The following is a 23,848-nucleotide window of genomic DNA, read 5'->3' on the forward strand; positions in this document are numbered from 1 at the left end:
GATAGTATCACGTCACTTTGATATATTATCTTACCACTTTAAATGATTTTGCTTTGACGTAAATTGGTTTAATTTTTGCATTGCTATGCCAAACAATGTAGACAAATATAGCCGCGGGTAGTACGACAACGCTAAGTAAAATATCTATTCTTATTTGATGACGATTTCCTGGTTACCAGCAAGTTCGTTCCGCTACTGCAGTAAATTACCGAGTTGCTGTTACAAATTACACGTCCTTATATAGCCAACCAGCTGGAAAATGTCTCGCTCGCCATTTTTGTATAGCTATTACGTTCGTGTAGAAGAACACGTGGATGCTATGCGGATGCACGCCAGAAAAAAAATGACAAGACTAATGAGTACGTTAGGCAGGATGTAGTTCTGGATCACGGTTCAAGTTCTCTGTTATTCGCTAATTTCATATACAATCTTATATTTAACATCATGAATTATATTTTTTAAACAACTATAAACATAATCGTAATGATAGAATTAAACGATATTAAAAAATATATAATAAATTAATTAAAAATGTTTTATTACAAGTGTAAAAATACTTTAGACGAAAAGAAAAGTCGTCTGATGTATCATTTGTATGCGAAAAATGCATAATATGTCTTAGGCCCTGTTGCACCAACATCGCATAATATTTAATCTTAGCTTAACTCACTCTTCATCTCTTTCCAACTGTCCCCTTGGAAAGAGACGAAGAGTAAGTTAAGCTAAGGTTAAATATTATGCGACGTTAGTGCAACCGGGCCTTAGCGATTTTCATATTTCCTTGATCAGTTGTTTTTTTTTTAATTTCACCCTAAAGAAACGTTTGGTAAAACAAGTACTTGACAAAGCAAACGTTACAAATAGCACGTCCTTATTTACGTGAGTTGACTGGGCGGAGAATGTCAGCTACCATTTTTGTCTGTCGATCGGACTACCGCGTGTATGTGATCCTGACATAAGTCAGGCAGCAAGGAGATCCAGAGAGACACAAGTACCGTTACTTCACCCGGTCGGATTTCTTAAAAGGTACAAGATATGAGGAACTACTACAGTCGGCTCCGATATAAGTCGCGCTTGCCATTCTTACCTTCCCTTATGTCTTGCGCGTCGCCGTTTTTTTCTTCGCCGACTTTTAGCGTCACATTGGAAATCTATCCGGTATCGAGCCGAGATCGAGAGCGGAACAGACTCGCGCTAACAAATTTGCAAAGTTTCTAAATACGTGTTGAGTCGAATATTCTCATCTATATAGTCATCACCCACTATTCTCTCGCTTGAGTTTAAGCTCGTTAGCTCGGCATTCAGCCGACTATCGAAATTGGCGGTGTCGGCAATTATAAGGTGTCGTGAATTTCGAAAGAATCGACAGATAGGGAGAGAACCGGAAAAACGAGAGGAACTGTCGGACTGGTGCGAAGGCATTTCTGGAACGCGGTTGGTAGACAATTTTTGCGAACGGCTCTTTAAGGAAGACTATTATTAGGAAATTTTACGCGGCAGCCGCATTCGATCTCCTTTTACGTTCAAGAAAGGTCTCAGCGAACGGTAACAGCAGACGTATTATCCGTGCTTTAATCTCTTAGAACATAAAGTAATTTTTTTGCGCCACCATGAAATACATAGGGATCGTATATAAGCCGTGAAGCGTAAATCATTATCGAGCATTGGTCAGTTTATGCCTTTGGAATCGCATGTGTACATATTATTGTGTCGATATACGAATTATTTATCTGATGATCTCGTTAGCAGCCAGTCTTGTGTAAAATAATATATAATCGCGTTTTCATAAAAAAAATATGAAAGAATTCATTTATCTTCTCATATAGTTATCTCTAGATAGAATTACGATAGCAAAACCACAAAATGGTTCAAATTACTGAGTTAATTGTTACGAGGTGATCCAAATTCTTTGACTGCATATATATTATATTATGCGACCGCACGCACCGTTACGCATAATTACTTCAGATCATCGATCTGTTTACGTGAGAGTAAAAAATTGTTGAGAGTGGACATCAAGGCTGACAAACCGGATAGTTTATTAACTTGTTTTTTACAAGCGTAATTGTAAGGAATGACCCTTTTTATGATAATTATAAAAAAGTCATAATTTATAAAAGTTGCAATATACATGCATTTAGAAATTAAATAATCTTTTTAGGAAATCTTTTTATTTGCAAACATGCGTCGGTGTTTCTACAATAAAAATTTAATCGACAAAAAAATATATAGGTAAATTATAAAGGAAGAAATATAAAGAGTAGGATATTTTCATCTGCAAAGAAATCCATATATCTTGTAAATCTTAATCCATAATGAACAGAAAAGCAAAGATCAGTAAAACTAAGTGAGCACCGACCCGAATCGAATCATATGAGATCGCATGAGAGAACAGATCGAAGTAGTAGATTGCATAGATCGGCGGTGTTTTACAAACGTAATTAGTTATACTGGTTTCTCCCGTACTATAATTTTGAATCAGATACAGATATGGTTTAAAGCGGTACTCTGATCGTACATCGACGAGCTGATCGCCCTATATCGCCGATTATTGCAAAGTATTCGGAGAAAGTAATTCTTTTACAATCCGGTCGACTAATTAGAAACAGAATTATAACTTTCTCAGAGGAAGTAACATCAAAAATTCCATATCTCGCTTCCGTGTTATATAAACCATTAAGCTAAATAAAGCTACGTTCTCAAAAGGTGAGAAACTTTAATTAATCTCGGTATACGCGAAGAAATAATTGCCAAATGGCCGGTACTTAAAGGACATTTCAATATTTTATGGCATAGTTAATTAAGTGTAACGCCACGCGTAATTATAAAGCCGCATTTCAGAGAAGCCGTTCACGCGAAGCACAATTTGATGGGGGATTTCTCGTCAGATTCATTTTACGAGCTTCTGCCGTGCGCTGTCACTTTAACGTTCGCCGCGAGTACATCTTCAAGAACCTCGCTCTATTTGCGTGTTTTTACTCCGCGCGCGTCTGCCGTACTATAGATTTATATATCTGCACGCGCGTGGACATTCAATTACGCGCTGGCAATAGCTCACGATCATTCTCGTTGAACAGTCCGGTGAATCTAAGCTATTACAATACGTAATGATCGTATTAATCGTGTGTAGCAAGCGATGCGCCATAAATAAACATGATATAGTAATTTCCCGTGCTACTGATTGCGGAAGATTTGCACAAGTAATACTTGCGCGCGTAAATCAAGTGAGTCAAGGCGATAATCGTATTCTTTTTTTTTTATATCGTCCCGTATTTATGATGACACATAAGTACTCAAGAGCGCATAACTTCCACGCGCAATACTTTTATCTCCATGGACATCGAGCGCGAGCACATGCCAGTTATAATTAACCGTACTATGTCCATTCTTACAATGTAGACAACTATTACACGCAATATCGTTTATTACCAGCGGGAAAAAATCCGACAGTGTATCGATCCGTTAATTTCTTAAGATATAAGAAAATTAATTGTCAAATAAAATAACGTAACATCGAACAATATAATTTCGTAACGCTGTACATAATCATGAAACATTATATTACCTTTTCCAAATAATAAAAAGATTTCAAGCATATACACGAAAAGCATTTTTTAATGCTTATTCATGTGTCACACGCGCGCGTTTTTAAATGACAAGTATTCGATACGGTGATCTTATGTCAATGGCAAAAAGGCTTCCAGAACAAGTCGCACGTCTGGTCTATATGCGAGCCACGTATTTTCGACTGTTTCGCTAATCGATTATGTTGGCAAACCGCGGTGGTGTGGTTCATTCGAATGCGTACGAGGATTCACTTTCTAACTTGGCCGGCTCCCGTACATAACTCGGGATTCTCGTTACGAGGCTGACGGTTTTTACGACGCGCGCTTACCGCTTCGCACGAGCGTCATAGTCTGATTAGCCCGTCGACCTCTCTTTATGCTCTGGAATAAATGAACGAGTCGACATACGTACGGGTGTATGTATCACCCCCGTTTTTGTGCGTGTGTACGTGCGCGGTTTACGGGAACAAGCGCGTAAACGGCCACCGGTTGCACACAGTAGACACACAAAGCCCAACGTGTAACACGTGGAGAGAGCGATGCGCGCATACGTAATCGTATTAAATGAATTGGAATGGAATTCTGGAGTAGTCGCGTGCGACGCGCATCGCTGGTGTCGGTAATCGGTCAGAAATTGCGCAACGCTCCAGCGTCAAAAGCGCGGCTGGCGCTGAGAAGTTCGTCTTAATGCGAATCATTTGACACGCGTCGATATCGAACTATCGCGCTGTGTTAAAGAGGTGGAGATAGGAGTGGCTAATATTATTTGCATCGGATAGATATACGTGCGAACATTAGATAAAAAATTAACATCGCGATCGTCTCCATAGGAAGACATATACTGTATTGCATTTTATAAATGTCAGACAAGTCACATACCCCATTCTAAATCTGTCTCTTCTGAACCTCGGGAATTGATTTAAGCTTACCTGCAATAACAATAACACAAAATTTAAATTAATACATTGTTAAAATAAAATATAGGTAAACATATTACATACGGAATTCAATTTTTAGATATAGTTCGAGTTGTAATTTTACGATTATCGGAAGTAATTGATAATAGAGAAGTGATAATACATCAAGCCGTACCATATTGCAATCCCAATGTGCTGGCAATAATTGTCAATAGATTTTATGCGAGCACATTTCTTGACCGCTAGAGAATACGCTAGAAACGGACAGGTGTTACTATTACAAGCTGTCTACAGCTCGTTTCGCCGGTCAGATTTGTCGGGACAGTCGCGATTTGCATGCACAAGTGGCAATGTCGAAGCGGAACGTTTCCACGGTCGCAAAGCATTGCATCGGTGATCGGCACCGCGATTCTGTGAATTCTTGACGAATCGTATGCAACTCTCCCGCGAGTGCAATAGTCGGCACTCTTCTGCGGCACGAAAGGAGTTTATCGGGACCGAGCACGATGACGGTGTTTGTGTCGCAAGAGCGCCATACCTTGCGCACTTCTGACGTTCGCGATCCACGAATAACGCCGATATAGCGTAATCTCTTGATGTACGTATGCAGATATATTAATTACAAAATTAAGTACATAAAGCATGCTGTACGCCGACACGATGACCATAAATTATTGTGTGACGTGTAGTCATTGCGTAGTTAATACGAACCATTAGATAGCGCTAAGAAAAGAGACGGATATCAAAAAGGAAAAAGTAACAGAGTACTGTTAAAGATGATTCAATTATCGTAATACCGGTTCTCTCGCTATGATTTCTCCGAAGACTCTCTTTCTATATTTGGAAGTATCAAATTCTAGTCGAGCCGGTTAAGCCGATAAACTGCATATCAAATTAGTTCTTTCTGGATACAAATATTCGTGTTTGTCAAGGATAACGAGTTGCGCGGTAACTGGTTTAGCAAGATAATATATTAGCGGCCAACGTACGATACTAAAAATATTTCCAATGTTTTGTATTGCAACGAGAAAGACTTTCCTTGAGATTACAATGTTGATGCGACGACGCGACGAGAAATAGCATCGTGATGACGATTCGCCGATGGAATTTGAAAAGTTTATCGTCCGCTATAAAAGATTCCCGCCTACTATAAGAATACGATTTAATGAATTGCCTAATTGGAATAGTCTAACAATCGACGCACATACCATTTTTCTAATGAAATTCTAAAGGTCACTCCTTGTGCAACAATAAGATAGGTAATGACTTGCGAAAGAGGTATGCAATCCTGGGATAGGGGCTCTCGTGATTGTTTAGTTCATTTCTAAACTATTCTTCGAACGAAGGCAGTCACCCGCGCTGCCCAATGCTGTCATGTGCAAATCATGTTAATTGCGTAGTCGCCTAAAGGCTGTTATTACGAGTACTATTTTTCGTTCATGTTTTAAGTATGAATATAATTATGTGTGTATATGTGTATGTGTATGTGTGTATGTGTGTACGTGCGCAAATTTGCACGCGCACACATTTGAAAAATAACAATTTTTAAAGAATAGACTTTTTAAAAAACTAACATATTATTCAGTAAATTAATTGAGTTGTAACTATTTTTAATGCAATAAATTTTTTTTTCAAGATTTCTTCAAGAATGTTTTTCTATTCTTGGAATATTCGAACTATTATTTTCGATGAAAGCATACATCGTCTTTGCTTCTCTTCGTCATATTAATTTAACGGGTATCATGAAACATGTCTTGACCTTCGTTTATTCGCTTGCAATCGGCAGAGATAATCTTTGCCTTACGAATGAATCGCACCTGTTGCATATCACCGTTGCAGCAGGTCATGGTTGCCGATGATAATAGTAGTAATCCGCCACGTGTCCCGCTTGCTAGGTCGCAATACCTATACCATATTAATTAGATGCACCTCGCGACACACGATGGGAATGAAATCATTATTAGTAGAAAGTTTACACACAGCACCGGGATCCCGTCGGTAGCATATTAATTACGTGGCCGCGTTCAGGCGCGTGCGCTACTCCTTATCGGTGCATCGTTGCGCTCGTACTCGTTACGGTAATCTTTTCCTCACGACTTCCCACTCTCCTTCTCTCTTTTCTTTTCATAATATAATGAATGTATGCCAATGTAGTCCGCGCGAGTAAGCACTTTCATAACTAAAACCTTTGCTAAAACGTCGTTCATTCGTTTATAACAGCTGCTCGCCTCGAATAAGCGTGTGCAAAACTTGTCTTGTGTTTGCCAGATGCAAAGCGATGCTCATCGATTTTATTATTAATGAGTATAACACGCATCGGAGTGCTCACATTTAGATCTCGAATTTATTTTAGATTCGTCTCAAAGATGATGAGTATATATATATATGAAATTAATATAATTTAAAAAGACCATTGTAGATAATCGATATTGACACGCGTCAATGGTATAATCTTTCGTGACTAATAGCTATAAGATCGAATCGTCATTTAAAATTTAAATATACTTATTAGACAAGACCTTTTTAATGCACATAGGATTTTTTTATCAAATTCAGATTAACTTAAGAAATAAATTTTTAAATTTTAAGCCTTAAGAATACCGTGCAACTTTTACCACTGTGAATTTTAATCATACGCGTTGGCACACTCTTCCAATTAGCAATTTAGTGGGAATCGATTACTGTTCGATCCGTAGGGAAACACTTTCTCGCGCATCAAAGAAACGCTTTCTAATGACGAAAGACCGCGCGTTAATGACGTTAATAACGCTCCGTGCCATCGATTTGTCCTGCCGCGATCCCGTCTCTAATGCACCTTAAAAGTTTCCTTCGATGGCCGCAATCTCCGGAGATTCGGAACGTTTCGCAGCAGTCGCGTTTCGTGACGAGCGTTTTCACAATCCCTGAATGTGTGGAACGATAAAATTCCGCGTTATATTGCTTCCTCGATAAATTACCGTTGAACGAGAGAATAATATCTCGACCATTTCGGCCTTAATTGTCGCTACGTGAGCTATGATTACAAGCACGTTGCGCGGCACAATTCATTACTCCATATAGATCAACTAAACCGCTACACTTTACTACCGATACAAATATTTTCTTTTACTGCAGTGATGTTCGCTGAAGCCATCTATCTAGTTCTTCTCAATTTGTACTCACTCCTTTGTACATTTCTCAGTTTGTTCTGACCATATTAACGCGATGAATTACCGATATACATTACCTTATCTCTTATTTTCTCAGATAGCTGATTCATGATTTCATAAAGCAAATGAAAATAATAAATAATTACCTTCCTTACGTCAGATTAATAGACACACAGTTTCTAATATTTAACTATTCATTTCTCACTCGTTTGACAATTTATGCTTGTCATTGTTTAATTCCATTACGGGGCGCAACATATTACTTCGCGATAATCACTGCATTCGGCGTGTAAGAAGTAAAGAAGTATAAAAATATATTTGACAGAGATTGAAGTTGTATGTAATGATTTTGTGGCGAACTTTCGTCAGCCATGTTATGAAATTTTGTATGCTAGCGCGTTTCGTACCACCGCTGTTAGGTATATGCATTTCTGTATATATATATATATATATATATATATATATATGCATATACATATGTATGAAGTAGAAATATATATGTTGATGTCAAAATACTTATATATCGTCTATATATATGACGAAATACAAGTATACACAAAAATAATCTACATTTATTTATAATTATAGGAGGAAGGAAGAAACATGACTATTGTCATGAAATGTATTTTTTTCGTATTTGTGGAGCATTGAAGATTAGTTGTTACAAAATTATGCCAATTTGAATCTCTGCTACAAACATGCGCAATTGAAACACTTCGGAAATGTAGTTATCTCATCGGCATCAACGATAGTAGTTTATAATAATGTATCTCGAGGGTAATCATTGAGTGTTTAACTCGTCTTCATCCAGAAGAGAAAGTAGTAAATATCGTCCTTTCTTTGCTTGAATATCGTATAGTCGCTAATTTGCAAGTGAGGTAAAATGAGTGCGTGCCGACGAAATAAATCGAGTCCACTATTGCCTCATGATCGCTTCATCAAATAATTACACATGAACGCATACGAATGCGAAAACTTGATTTTCGCCGAGAGTTAATGATATCAATCACAGAAACGCCGTGATGCGAAGAAAAGGAAATGTTGAGGATACAGTGTATGAGAAATTCATGATTAGACGTGAAATTACGAAGACGGATGGGTTCATTAAACGTTCGCGTCTTTCGATATCGCTCGCATACCCGACGTAATATATAGCTCGAACTCGTGTCGGTAATTATACCGTTGTCAGTCAATCGGCAGTAAGGTGCGATCGCGATTGAGAGATCAAGCGATGTGCGAACGATATCGACGTCAAAAAAGATCATGCGCTTTTTCAGAGAATATCAATTCAACACGCAGTAAATTATCGATATCGCTCTGTTTCGATTAATCTTAGGTTATATCTATATTAAACTCTGAGGTAGCAAAAAATATCACATAATTAAAAAAATGTGGATTGAACACGAAAAATGAATATAAAACGTCAAGTAAAGATGGTGTTTTATATATTTTATATTTTGTTATATTCTGTTTGATAATAAGTAATAAAAGTATAAAGTGTTTTTCTTTTTCTTTAACGGAATGAGTTTACTCTAGAATGCCTTTTACTGTGAAAACTCTTAAAAAATTGCGGTTGCGTTTGAATGGTGACATTGAGCTACGATATACTCGAGTTGTTATAAGATACAAAAAGCTCTTACAGCTATCAGTTTTGCGCAATGCAAACTTCTTACGAATCATATCGATTACCATCTTTCTCTTTCAAAAATATCTTGCAATTCACAAGACACCATAGTTATTCAATCAGTAGCAATTGCGTGAAATAATTTATCTTCGCTGATGTATAAACACATAAAACAGTAAAACCTTAAGTGTTAAGTGATTCTATGGAACAGATTGAACTGCGTAATCGCTGTGAACAATAATTAATTATCGCCGATCCGACGACTGATTATTGCGTGTGGCACGCTATTTTGTATCTATTGGTGGTCAGTAATTAACTGTCATTAGCTCGACATAACCGATTATCGCCATTTTGCAGCAATTGATCAGATATGCGTGATCTTTCGATTGACTCATAAACTAAATCGATACATTAATATGAAGACTAACATTTGACATCTACCTATCGCCTTTAGCACCGCGGTACTTTATGCCTTTGTACGAATGCATTTATATATAATTGTTTGGAGATTAAAGCGCGAACGTTACGATTAAATTATGGAGTTAAGAAGAGGGTAACGTGTAGTTGTGGAACGTGATCAAGCGCGACAACGAAAAGAAATCGATTCTGACACTTTCGAGTGGGTTTTACGCTCACTGGACCACGTCGATCTCTTGTAACGCGTTGTCCCTCACTGCTCTCGACAGTGACCGGCAAATTTTCGCGTTCGAAGCGAAAATTTCTACCGAACTACGCGACGCGAGATCGACTTTCTTGATCGCGAATGGCGAGATAGAAATCGCTGCGCCATTGGTACTCTCCTCTAATTGTGCTAAGGCATTGTTTGGGCATCGATAATAATTTCACGCTGGTGCTGTGAGAATGTGGCAATAACGCCGATGTTGCCGGGGGATTACAGTTACACGGACTATGATTATACACTGCTGCGATTTAGTGAAGCACGGTGTAATCGTACGTTCAACGCCGCGAATCCATAATCCGAGCAAGGGAGTATTTTATACCTGATCACCGCGTGTATACGAACTTGTAATCTTAAGCCGCATATAAAAAGGTCAGCAATCGGAATCCTTCTTTTATCCCCTTTGCGTATATTTGACGTATTAGCTCTAACACTTCTGACGAGTTTTACTATTTTTATTAGAAATCGTATGTTGACACAAAATCTTTGTTCATTACTATTAACAGAAAAATCCACAACAAGCAAACATGAGCGAGTGAAATTTCACAGCGAAACGATCGAGGTAATGTAGGAAACGTTGAGTATTTAGTCAAATTTGTTTAATCAGCCGTTCGAAACAAAAGTGAAACTCCGGCTCTTCTCTCCGTACATGGATAATTGATGTAATTATCGCGCAAACCATTGGCACATATCCACTCCATCGAGTAGGAAACCTCTCGCACAGCTGTCTTTGAAGGAAATGCAAGTGTGCGTCATTGCGTGCATTCGCGCACGTACAGAACGTTATCTTTCATATTTCCGTAATAATTATTTACATATGCAACTGCCGGTTTCCAACCTGTCATTATTATGACTGATTAAGTAATTAGCCGAAATTTCGTGTGTAAATACTCGCAACACTTACGTTTTTGTGTGCTGCGAAATTTCAATTAAAATTAAAATACCATTTTATCGTAAATTTATTTATTTTTAGTTATGACATAAAATTATGGGAATGTACTGTTACTAATTAACTACTTCGTTTATAATTCGTGCTTTTTGACTAAATAACCGGTTAACGAAACTTCTGGCTAATTGAAATCTCTGCATTCAACGAAATAGATATATTGTGCAAGATCTTTTCATTATTTCTCAGCATGAATTGTTACTGCAAGGTATGCGCGATATCAACTTAAATAATGCTGTACATTTGAGATATTATGCCTATTCTTATTATCTGAATCTGTATAATTCTTCAGAACATTTATTTTATAAACATAAAATATTTTATAGTAGAAATATCTTATATTTTACGCTTATACACATATAAACGGAGCAACATTCCGATAATAAAATTAACTTTCAAACGATGGTGCGGAAATATATGCAGCGTTGAAAAGCGCCTATTATCGTGAGATTAAATCACAGGAACGATATAAGATGGAAAGCGCGAGCCTGATCTTGCCTAACTCCCGCAGTCTTATAATAGCAGATATTCTCGCGGTTTACTGTAATCACTTAAATCGTAACCAAAATTGTCTGACTGTAACGAATATTCGCGGATAATAATCGTTTAATCTTACGACTTTGAATGACTATCAACAAATAGAACAAGAAGATTTCAATTTGTTTCATCTTTCTCTCATTTTCTGCATTGACTGAACTCTGTTAACGAATGAGGAGATTGATTTTTATTTTAGAGCCGTTTTGTCTTCGCGATCGCGACAGGCAAATTGAAATTTTCAATATAGATACAATTTGCATTGTGTTATTTCTATCTGGCTTTGTTCTTTTTGTATCATTTCATCCACTTCTCTTCCTAGAATTCCAGCACTTCTCTTCCTAGAATTTAATGACTCTTCACGATGAGGTCTATTATCTAATCTTGATTTCATAATGTCGTTTCATTTACAATTTTACCCCAGATTCGCCGGGTATGATGCTATCCAAATAGCAACGGTGCCTCATGTTTAAATATTGCGCAATGTTATACATGTTTCTTCGTCCATCTGTTGTTAGATGAAGATATTTTATTTGAAATAAATTCTTATGCATAAATTTTACAATATTGAAACCACATTATACTTTGTTTGAAGAATAGAATATATTTTGCAAATATAACAACAAAAAATAATAGTTTTATGTACATGTATGATACTCAATCTATAATCTTTACTTTTTTCTGCAGTAATAAAATAATAACAATATTAACGAATTTTCATAAATTTAAACATTCAGATATTTAAGAACCTTTGTTGAATTGTATTACATGAAACTAACTTTTAGACGGAAGGAAAAAAGTGTGTCTTTGTAATTGCACTACATATGAGCTTTCTTCCTTTAAATGCGGTCGTAAAGATCGTGTGCGAAACCGCGTCCGGGTTTCTCATTTTTTTGCGGCGACGTAATTGTTCGGTATAAAGCATAGAAAGTTACATGCGTGGCAAAAAAATCGAACGATATTTAAAACATTCTTTGGTGAACGCGGCACCTCGCACAGTATGTGGTAGAGACTGTCTTATGCAACTACTGCGATTCTAGTGCTTGAACTGCTACGCTTGCACAAAATGAAACGTTTATATTTCAATGCAACTGGAAAAAGACGGCCCAGCCTTCCCGGCTATGTCGATTACTTTTATCTTAATGTATGGCTCCGAATACTTGAATTAATACATATATCACTGATAAAAGGAATATAGAAATCAATTGCTTTTTATTTTGAAACAGATTGAAAAATGTATGCTTCGAATTATTATAATCGAAAAATCAAAGTTTTCAATTTTTTATCATTTTATTATTGTCTTATCGTGTAAAATGCTTCTGGCAGTTTTTTTTATTTTTAAATTATATTACATGAAATTATCTCTTATATTTTTTATGAGAGAAAGAAGTCTTCCGTGTACAAGAAGCGTGTTAGCCCTCAGTTATATAAATGGATTTGCATTTAGTCATGCACGCTAGGATTGATACTCAATTATCCGTTTAAGTCACTCCAACTCGGGTTGGCAAGTCTTCGAGGAGTCATGACACGTGCAAGCGTTAACTGTCCAGAACGCGATTTCGCAGCAGCCCGCGGAAGGAAGACTATTGCATTGTACGTTTCGTAATGCGATCTGCGGTGCTTATCGCGCGATCCTTGAGGGTCGGGTATTTTAAGCAGGATCGAATCGAGAAAGTGTTTAATGCGAGACCCGCACGAGAGCTGACAGTACATAAGTCACCGCCAAACAGAACGCGGCTGGCACGCCATCGAGAGTTCCCTCGAGGTTCTCTGAAACGCGCACTCGGCGCATGTCGGCACGGAAGACGATCGCGAAATCTCGCGATACGTCTGTACGTTCTATGGAGAGCGCCGTGATTTCTCGTGCGCCGCAATGTACACCCGGAAATCGACGATATAACTCGCCTGGTGAAACCACGGCGGGCGTCCATTCCTCACGGATTCGCTTAAGACTAAACGATAATCCGTACGGTGAGGTATTTGTCTTTTTTTCTTGCGGAACTCGCGAACAGTAGGCCTTGAGACAATCGCCGATTTAGTAATAGGCGGCTTAAGTGGCAGCATAAGAGATCTCGAGTACTCTAAAGAATCACAAATTATTCTGTTAACTTATAATTACTTATTTCTTGACAAGTTGTCATTATTAGATAAGAATATGTCGGTAAGAAAAAAATTAAGATTAATATTCTATAAACTTATAGATATAATTTCTTTATTTTTGAAAAATGTAAAAGTATTAAGCGTGAATGGAATATATTATTTTAAAGTTAGGTTATTTAAAATACCGGATAGTGACACTGCACCTATATCGTGTACATGGTACTTATAGCTTTTAACTTTGCTACTGTATTAGAAATGATCGGCACTCGAGATTTGAATCGGTGTAGCTTGGCTGATACATCTATGAACAATAAAATATTATGACAGACGAAATCGGGGATTTAAATTAAGCGTAGTTCGGAAATAATCGCGTCAATCGATCGTGTGGTCAAATGCACGCAAGACAATTTTAGAAATATAGTACACGTCTAACTTTATTGATCGAAACGACATAAAATCGAACGATTTATTCTCCGCACGACTTTCACGAACGAAACGTACTGGCCGCACGAAAAATCGTAAATCCGTCGTTACGCGAAGGAATGGGTGCGAAAATAATATGGAACTCGCGTTCGGTCCACGTGCGAGATCGCGTCCTGATATGCCAATGACGTTGGTCTTATTGAGCTTAAGTGTATTCCGAATATAATTGCTGTCACGCTCTTGTCGGGATATAAAAGACCGTCTCATTAAGTCACGTTCGCAAGAAGAATTATGAGACAAGTTGCATAAGAGTATTACTCATTAATTTTATTTTATGCGAAGGTGCGAAGGATAAATGGGATGTCTGCATAAAATGAGAATGACGACAAATCTGTCTGATTACTCTATCTATGTAATTATATGAATTTAAATTTTAATAAACTAATTTATATATTGCTCTTTTTTAATTTTTAATAGTGTTGCGTGTATAAGCTAAAGTAATTGATTCTTTTATATTATTGCTACTATTACATATATTGCTACAAGCAATATTATCAAACCACATAAAAAAAGCTATTAATTATTTCTGACTTTTTGCTGATGTTATTGATGAAGACGTATAGTCCTTACAACGTTGGATAAATACAAAAACTATTATTAAAATTTTATAGATATTAATTGATCGTAAATAAATTAAGTAATTTGAACTAAAGTAACTAATTTTACGAACAATTTCATGAAAATAACTGTAAATATAAAATTTGTACCTTGAAAAATTGAAAGATTACGAAATTTTAATATTTAAAATGATTTGACTCAAGCGATTTTAATCTGAATTATTGTACTACTCTCCGAAACTACAATATTCACTTTTCGCGAGAGAACGATCGATTAATATTCGGAAATTTTACGAAATCATGTGCTAATCATCAATCATACTTAGCTATCACGAGATATTCGTTAATGCGGGATAATGCTGTGATTATTTATGCAAATGGTTCAAAATTTGTTTTATACTTATAATCAGAGGTATAGGTAATATTTCCAAGGCAAATTCTTCTAGTCGTCCAAGCGCGGACCATAATTACATAGTGACCACAATCGACAACGTGTGCTCTGTCGGAATTAATATCCACTTTAAGTATATGAAAATTATATTACTTATTGCCCAATTGTAGACCCTATGTCGGTCGTTACTGATTGCACCGTCGTCGTTGATTGCTCAAACCCTTCACTGAACATGTGGGCCACACTAAACACATACCACGTGCTCATCCGTGCACGTGTTGCCTGTTTGTGAACGCTCTGAGTCGTAAAATGATTAAATCCAGTTCTACAATCTGTTTTGTCAAATTGCAATTTCAGTCCTTGAAGTTGCAAGTCATGAAATCGCTATAAATTATCTAGAAAATTTTTTTATTCTATATGTTTTAATCACAAATTTACTGCTACTGATTTCACTTTCGTTATTTCCTACATTAAACAAGTTTTTTAATATTTACAACAATAATTAAAAAAGAGAATTAATTTATTAACAATTTCTAATCGTTTAGATTTTAAATCTTTGAAAATATTTTTTAAACGATTAATATCAAGATTAGGATTTTTACAATTCTTTTGTTATACACTCTTTTTTATAATCTTCAGTGTATATCATCTTTAAATTGCAAAGTATTATTCTTTCTCTAGCAGAATATATAAACGAAACAATTATCCATAACTTATTTCATGATATACTCCGACTTTATTTTGATATGTTGCGGAACATTTTTTGCTCTTGAAAAGATCAGGTCGCGCATAGGAGAGTGGCGTCGCTATTAAAACCGGCCACAACACACACAATGGAATTTACTGAATTTCTAACCACATTTATAAAAATGTTTATAGAGAGAAAAAGCAGAGGCGGGTTATTGCCAGCGCCAGTATAGTATTTAGTTTCAAAACAGCGAGTACACGTGACGTGTTTGATACGCAAAAAATTACCCACTAAACATTGCTAAAGCGCAGACTTTGCATCACCAAATATACAGTTTGTTATTCTTTCAGAATGTTACGCGGCACTTAAAATATCGCAAGAGAGATATTTTAATAACCCAGAACTTTATAGCGACGTATGTCCAATAAAGCGTATAAAACCGATCACGTTTGTAATTTACAACGCAAACGAGCCGCGATTGTTAATCGCGGATACACCGTTGTCGCTCGCGAACGTTACGGTATCATTACTTTAGTGTCACGCGCGAATGAGCCGCATTGAAGAGAAGCGATAAGCACTTGCTGGAAGCACACGATTGAACGGATGATCAAACTTGTCGATATTGCAACGAAGGCGAAATCAGCTTCCGATCCTGAGACAGGGAACGCTCCATTGTTCCTTTGTTCAATAAAGAGACCATGCCAGAGGTTAAATTCATTGAGTAGTCCTCTTGCAATCGCAATCGTATTTCGTATTGCGGCAATAAAGCCCGGCGTGTCACGAAACCGCCGGGAGAAGAGCCACAGTTCTTGTTCTTCGACAAATTGCAGACGATGCAGCGAAGTTCGTTGTGCAACAAAGTTGCACAGCCGAGTTTAGATCTTCAAGATTTTTCCTGTTTCAGGTACACTGTTGTGTATTAGCGTATACCAAGCGAAAGAATGTCTATATCTACAGTCTAATTTTACGAACAATTTCACGAAAATGGCTTTAAACATAAAATTTGTACCTTGAAAAATTAAAAGATTAGGAAATTTAATATTTAAAATGATTTGACTCAAGCGATTTTAATCCGAATGATTATACTCCGAAACTACAATATCCATTTTCATAAAATAACTTAAATGATACTTTAATATAAATGCTACTTTTTAATAAAATAACTTAAATACTTAAATAAGGTTTCCTTGCTTAATATGGCAGTATACGAGTAGCGAAGCTGGCTCAAGAGACATTTTCTCTAAAGATTTCGTAAAATTTTATTGCGTTTTATTTTATCCTCCTTAAGATAATGCCTACATTAACATCTCCCAATTATCACACTATATATAGTGCATTAAGCAGACGAAGTAAAAGATAAGTTTATAAATTTTTATGATTTTTATTTCTGCGAGTCACGAACAATGTACGGTCAATTGCATTCCAGAGGCTCAAGGACTGCAACGCGAAGGATACAGATGGAATTTTTGAAATTGCATACAGACCCCCCACCTCCCTCATGATCAAGCGAGCAACGCGACAGTCGACAATTATGCGACAAAGAATGTGGGGGCGTAAATGTGCCGGTCGGAGAATGCACGCGAGATGCATATCGTATAGATTATTATTAACACTTTTTTATATTGCATTCCAATTCGTCTGAAAAGCAAGTTCTGCGTTTTATTATCGTGATCATTAATCTTAATAACTGATAAGATAAATGTTTCTATTCTTTTACAAAAGAGTGTCTGTCATGCAAGTTAAAAATATACTGTCAATCAATTGACATATTAGGTGTCAATTGATTAATTTGAATAAGTAATTTTTATACTTTGTGCATTAATTCTAAATAGATAAAATTATGCAGTTTTGTATTTAGATAATACAAATTTATCCAAATTATATTAAATTTTTCTAGAACAGTAAACTGATCTATTTATTTCAAGATTCATAACAGCAAAATATAGTTAAAAATATATATATACATAAAGTATTAGTTTTCAAATATATGTAACTGTCGAAAGTAAAACTTCTTCAATATATAACAAGGTACTATGTAAGATCGATTTTAACATTCAAATCCAAGCAGAAGCACTAGGAGCGTGCATAAATCCGGTAACAGACCTCGTCACGACTCGACCAGATTTATTTCTCGAGATCCGCAGGGATGACAGGGAAAGATTATTCAAAAGCCGTGCGCCGCGCGAAGCCATACAGATAAGAGACGAGAAAAAATAGTAACATAGTGGATCACGATGACTTTTGCCGCCGGTCATCGCGACGAGTCACGAATCGCGATACACGCACTCATGGATTACGCTGCTTTGCATCGAGATTGCATTGGAGAAGCTCGATTCAAGGACTGTCTGATGTTAAAGTTCACGATAGTCTCGAAGCGCCACGCGTCCTCGTAAGTGCATCGCACGAGCATCCTGGATTCGAAGAGTATTAGAACTGGTTCGCGTGAACGTTGCTCGTTGCGGATCTCATTATTATCGTTCGAGCCAATTAGAGATATCTGAGAAATAAGGGTAAACGTATATTGCGACTGGTAAGCCGGAGATACTGCCGTAATGTCGCTCGCATTTCTAATTTCCGATGCCCGTGATGAGTAAATCTTGTGATTTGATTTACAAATTGGTTGACAAATTAGTTCGCGGCCGGTGAGGCAAATAAGATAACTGTTTCTAAGGTTTCCAACCTGTAGATGCGATCTTGAAAAGGATGATAAAGTGTTCTGTTATCGAGAATTTTAATTTACAATAATTTATTGAGATCATAATAAATTAGAAAGTCGTTGATTAATAGTGGTATTTTTATAAAGAAATAAAATATATTATTACGTAAACGTTCGTATTTTCTCGAGTATGTGTACTATATTTGCTCACTACATTGAGCTTTATAATATCTCATACAATTGCTTAGAAATAGAAACGCAATATGCTCTCTCTCCTTTCTCTTTCTCTCTCTCTTTATTCGAAAACACATTATTACAGGGTTGTCAGCTTGCATGTCATGCAAGTTAGTAATTAACATGCTATAAACAGAATGTCGTGCTGGAACTTAAATATTTAAAATGTTACTAATCTGTGATTGCCAATTAACAAAGTCAATTGACAGGATGACATCTACGTGTATAAACTCACGCGACGAATATAAATGGGAGGCTTGGGATTACGCGTTGGACATAACGATAGCATAGGATCAATACGCATAGCTCGCGGATTACACAAGCGTCTAATCGCCCAATTTCATGATGCGTCGGTACCTGCATGCCTGTCGCGAGCATTGAGATTGTCCGTTTTGCAACGCGTTATAAATCCTCGAAGATACTTTATTGCATGACACACTGGTGCCGGTGCCGAGACGCGAAAGAACGGTCCGCCTATCACTGTGTAATTGCCAGACACTATATGTAGCAATGTTTGCCAGGATTTCCTAACTGTTGCCGGTTCGCTCCCCTAACGGTTCTGCTTTTTTTTGTCTTGTCTCTCCTTTCCTATCTCCGTCTTGCTTTCTCTAAGTGTGATCAATGTTTCGTCGCGGAAAACGGACGAACGGATAGTAATGCTTTCGAAAGAGATAGGTCGTATAACTTTAAGTTAGATTAGTTAGAACAATCGGGATGCTTTCTTTAGATCGTAAATACAAATAATACCAATATTCTCGGAATGCAGAAGACGATATGCGTTTAAAATGAAAAACTGCTTAGAAGAGGATCCGTAAAAAAGACTTTCGCCGAGCCAGTTGCGAGATAAGAATACAAAGAGCTGAAATGATTTAAATTCTCCTCGTATAACCACAGTTTTTAGCCGGGATTGCTCGCAGCCGCGCCGCGAGATTTATAGCCGCGCGGTTCACCGAGGCACCAGTTCGACGGAGAAATGCGCGGTAACGGTGCAAACGAAAGATAATTTTCGCGTCGTTAAGTCAGAACGCGCAGAGAGAGTCTCTCGTGACGTTCCGCTTTTCAAGATAAAGAGAGCTGCCCCCGCTTAACGTTGCTTTTACCATTATCTCCGTATTTACGATCGATTAAAGACCGCCGCGACGCAAACTTGTAAGAGAAAACTCACATTATGTGCTCGATGCGGGTCGCCGGTAAATAATCCAAAAGAAAAATAAGCGTACTTAAGCCTCGTTTTAAGCGATCGTAACTGTGCTCCTACCGTGAAACTCACGCCTCCGCTTATATGTATCTCCGCGATAGTACATCGAGTCTCACGAAATGACTTGTGGTGCGGCTGATTAGTGTTTTCCGTTCAGACCGTTTTCGATTATACAGTGCTAGGTGTGCCAGATACGAGTATGTGAGTATGGTTTCGAATTGACGCACCGCAATCTCAAATAAAATCGAGTTTGATCACGTTCTTCACACGTTAATTGAATCATTTCATTGGGAATCGTGAATGCGCATGTCGATTCAAATTGAACGAAACGAGTGGTTTCTCTTTTCATCACGCGATACCGTTCCACCGTAGCATGTATGTAAGTGGATAGTGTGAATGCCGATTCAATTCGATTCGCTTGATTGGCTTACGCTTCTTTTGCCTGTCGGCTTATTGTAGTCGTTTCAAAGGTCAAGCGTTGCCGAGGAAAATCCGTCAGTTTCCTTGGATAAATGCGAGGTTGAGAGACGAGTTATAGCATCGCAACCTTCTCCGAGGAGGTCATTAGACCCTCAACGCGGGTCGGCTTGTTAGGAACAAAGGTTCCCGAGGTAAGGCGATGAGAAATAATTTATGCGATCTAGTTCTTGAAGCCGGATGGATCCGTGCGATAACGAGACACGAATTGCATTGGAGGCGATGGTTTTAATTACCACATCCGCGGCCATAACCCCATAATGCCTTATAAATCAACAAGTACTAATCGTTGGTACCTTATATGAACGGTAGTTAAACAATATCTTGCAACGTCGCGTTGTGAATGGCGCTAAGAAAAAGAATGATAAAATTCGCATAACGCGGACTCTTTATAGGAACGAACGGCGTGGCCATGCGGTAGCGCGTGTGAAATGTAAGGTCGTAAATCAGTGACGGCGCTTTTGAAAGTACGCTAATAATGCAGGCCACTTTTACTGAAACTTTTCTAAATTCTTCGGGGACCGTCACGATATCGCGCTGTTTATGGTACATAAAGACACACGTGCACGCTTGAGTAGACCGGTAAACGACGATGATAAATAAAAAAAAAAAATTAAGCAAACGGTAGAAACCTTTCGAAACCGCTCCCTACGAGTGCCGGTGTGTGCCCGAGATAATGTAATAATGATAAACATATTATCGCGACTTCGCTCGTGTGTGGCGCATGTGGTGAAATAATTCTCGCGCCGCGCAAGATCAAGGGAATCTGGTTTCTCGAGTCGCGTCGGGTGCAGTCTCGCGCGCTTATCTGTACTCGTTCGGATTTGCATGAAATAGACGGCGGCGAGTCTCGTCAGCCTCGTCTCGTGACGAGGAGCACGAGGAGAACGGCCGTCAGTCGTTGCGCCCGCGCTCAGAACGCTGCCGCGCCGTAGATCTTATCCCTCGATCACGAGCGACCCACATAACCGGATTCTTAGATCCTAATCGACGGGCGGACGACCGCTTCGTTCGGCGGCCACCTATTATGCATGGAGAACAATTGCGTTTACACGCGGAGGCGTTGATGCGCGCGAAGGCGAATAATTTATTGCGAAACGCCGGAGCTGATTTAGACGAGACATGTATTATTTCCAGTAGAATGAGATAAAATCGTATTATTGCTTAATTATACGACAACGAGACATTGTACTGCGGATGTTAGGAAGCGAATGCCGAGGATGCTTGTTTGAATTACACATTAATTAGGCATAATGAAATTTCTGTACGCCGTGCTATTAATTTAATGTTTGTTCATATCGCGGTTTGATTGTCGAGTAAGAGATATAGATGCCTCGCGTGCGCTTTCTAACTATACGCAGAAAAACTGTTTATATGCGTTTTTCTTGAACCAATTGGAAAGCCGTGAATGCATTCATAGAGATAAAGATGTTGTTAAGAACGTGACTGGTCGTATTTATTTCAATCAGACGCTGTATTTTATTAGTGATTCGTTCGGTGGTACGTGTAGTTTCTTTTTATTTATTTGCCAATATTATTTATTGCGCATTCATCGCTTCTCACTTTCCGTCTTTGTATTTCGTAGCAGAAAAATGAAACGATACTTTCTCTCCCTCGTTTCCCTTTATTGTGTTCCAATCTCTATCGACATTATCCGTATAAAAAGTGATCAAGTGGTACGATACTCTTTGAACGCACTCCCTCTTAATTAAGAAATAAAAGATAATTTCGCGCCAGGAAAGGTAGGACAAACACTCGCCTTCGTTCTCTAAGAAGAATGCGACTCTTGCGTCAAAAAAGCAAGTGGCCCCAATTCCTGCAATCGATCCCACTTGGCTTATGGAATATATAGTGCCTCATTTCAAATATAGATATCTATCAATAGATATTTGATTTTCTTTCCAATAACAAATTTTTCCAGAAATCAGAACTGGACAATCGAATGAGATAATTTGAAACAGGCTTGTTTTATTTACTATTCGTCTATCATTTTTTTAAAATATGAAATTGATATATACAAGTTGCGTTTTCATATTTAAATCTAAAAATTATTCAAGATTGAGACTGTTAAGAGTATATATTATATGTATATGTATACACAGTAAAAAATTTTGTGTACCAAATGTCAATGAAAGTCCACTCTAAATTTTGTGTTAATATAACTCATTCATTGTGTTACTTGTTGACATTTAGAAATGTTATATCAACATTTTTTACAAGTTATTTTAACATTATTGTAAACATACATTGTAAAAAATGTCGATATAACATTTCTAAATGTCAACAAGTAACACGATGAATGAGTTATTTTAACACAAAATTTAGAGTGGACTTTCATTGACATTAAATTTTTTACTGTGTATTTACACAGTTTAACAGTCTTTTCTTGAAAAAACAAGACGCACATATTTATAAACATACGATCTACGAAACATGTAATAATGATATATCTATTTATTTCTATTAGCTTGAGACCATTTACTGATATAGTTGCCAATAAAATGTTTACTCATTGTCAATACATTCAATGTATATTTAACGTACTGCATCGTTTGCGCGCGTGGCCAAGTGCGAGACTATGTTTGCTACAATAAAATTGTTTATACATTGACTAATAAGTGTCACTCATGAATACAGAGTTGGTCGAAGGAGATTTTGTGTATGATGAGATGACAATTTTATAGGATCACTGCGGATTTCTGAGAATATCTTTAATAAATCTCCTAATCGCAAATACTTTATTTACAAAGCGTGAAGTGATTGTTTTATTATCTGCTTAACGGATCTCTCGTGTCATAAAAGCTTTGTCTTAAGATCATATAATAATTAGTTATGAAAAATCGAATAAAAGTATTGTTTCCAATAAGACGTACTAATAATAGATGAAGATTTTGCAACGGTTTTGATTAGCGTCACTAATAGAAAAAAAATGTAAAAAAAAAACTCGATAACGACGGGAATAATAAGATAGTAGGCGTGAATTTTTTGCATACCCGAGAAGTTGTTCATTATCACATTCTCTTTGTTTGCCTATTAAGGCAGGCACGACTGCATCTCTACGTTCAAGGATGACGGGGACATAGAAACTTGACACGCATAAATGTTGGTCGTTCGACTCGGAGTCGCGACGGGTCCCGGCTCCAATATCACTTAAATGTCGCCGAGAGACATTGTATCCGTCACTATTGACACATAATTTAAATATGATCTGGTGACAGGGATCAGCGTTCCTTATCATCACCTTTAATCCAGTTGCATTACTGATGTATTACAGGAATTCCGAGCATGAATCTAACCAACTAACACAATTTCGCTTTGTTTAAAGTAAAAGTTAATTTCACGAAATTATTATCACATGTAAAAGGCTATTGAGAGTGTGCTCTAGGTTATCGGTAGAAAGCGAATAATAATAATTTTAATTAATATATAATTATAGGATGTTAATTTTAATTGTGTTAATTAACACGTCTTATCAGCGACTCGCGGTAACGAAGTGGCATTGCAAAGAAAGTAATATAATTCTGTTTACGTAAGGTCGAAAACAGTTAGTTACCGCGACTGATGTTTACGATCTTGGTAATGTGTAAAATTCAAAAGCGAAAGTTTTATAGATTAACGGTAGATTTTGCTCAACGCGAACGGTATGCAG

At 37.3% G+C, this 23,848-nt stretch overlaps 2 protein-coding genes across 4 annotated transcripts in view; one reads left to right on the plus strand and one right to left on the minus strand.

The window, feature by feature from the left end:
* LOC139769305 (uncharacterized) overlaps positions 1–23,848 on the minus strand; it is a 55,204-nt gene that overhangs the window by 23,979 nt on the left and 7,377 nt on the right. Inside the window, exon 2 of one of the 3 annotated variants that reach the window (XM_071700252.1) lies at positions 4,446–4,495. The exons of the other annotated variants lie outside the window; for them this stretch is intronic. The gene's annotated coding sequence lies outside the window, so the exon portion shown is untranslated. The remainder of the gene's footprint in view (positions 1–4,445; positions 4,496–23,848) is intronic. 3 annotated transcript variants of the gene reach the window in all.
* Positions 1–23,848, plus strand: part of LOC139769304 (A-type potassium channel modulatory protein KCNIP1) — a 340,210-nt gene that overhangs the window by 15,670 nt on the left and 300,692 nt on the right. The gene's annotated exons all lie outside the window — the stretch shown is intronic.

This window comes from Temnothorax nylanderi, unplaced genomic scaffold (assembly GCF_030848795.1).
Source record: "Temnothorax nylanderi isolate EJ_2023f unplaced genomic scaffold, tnyl_v1.0 TNYL_tig0021_pilon, whole genome shotgun sequence".
NCBI classification, from domain to species: Eukaryota; Metazoa; Arthropoda; class Insecta; order Hymenoptera; family Formicidae; genus Temnothorax; species Temnothorax nylanderi.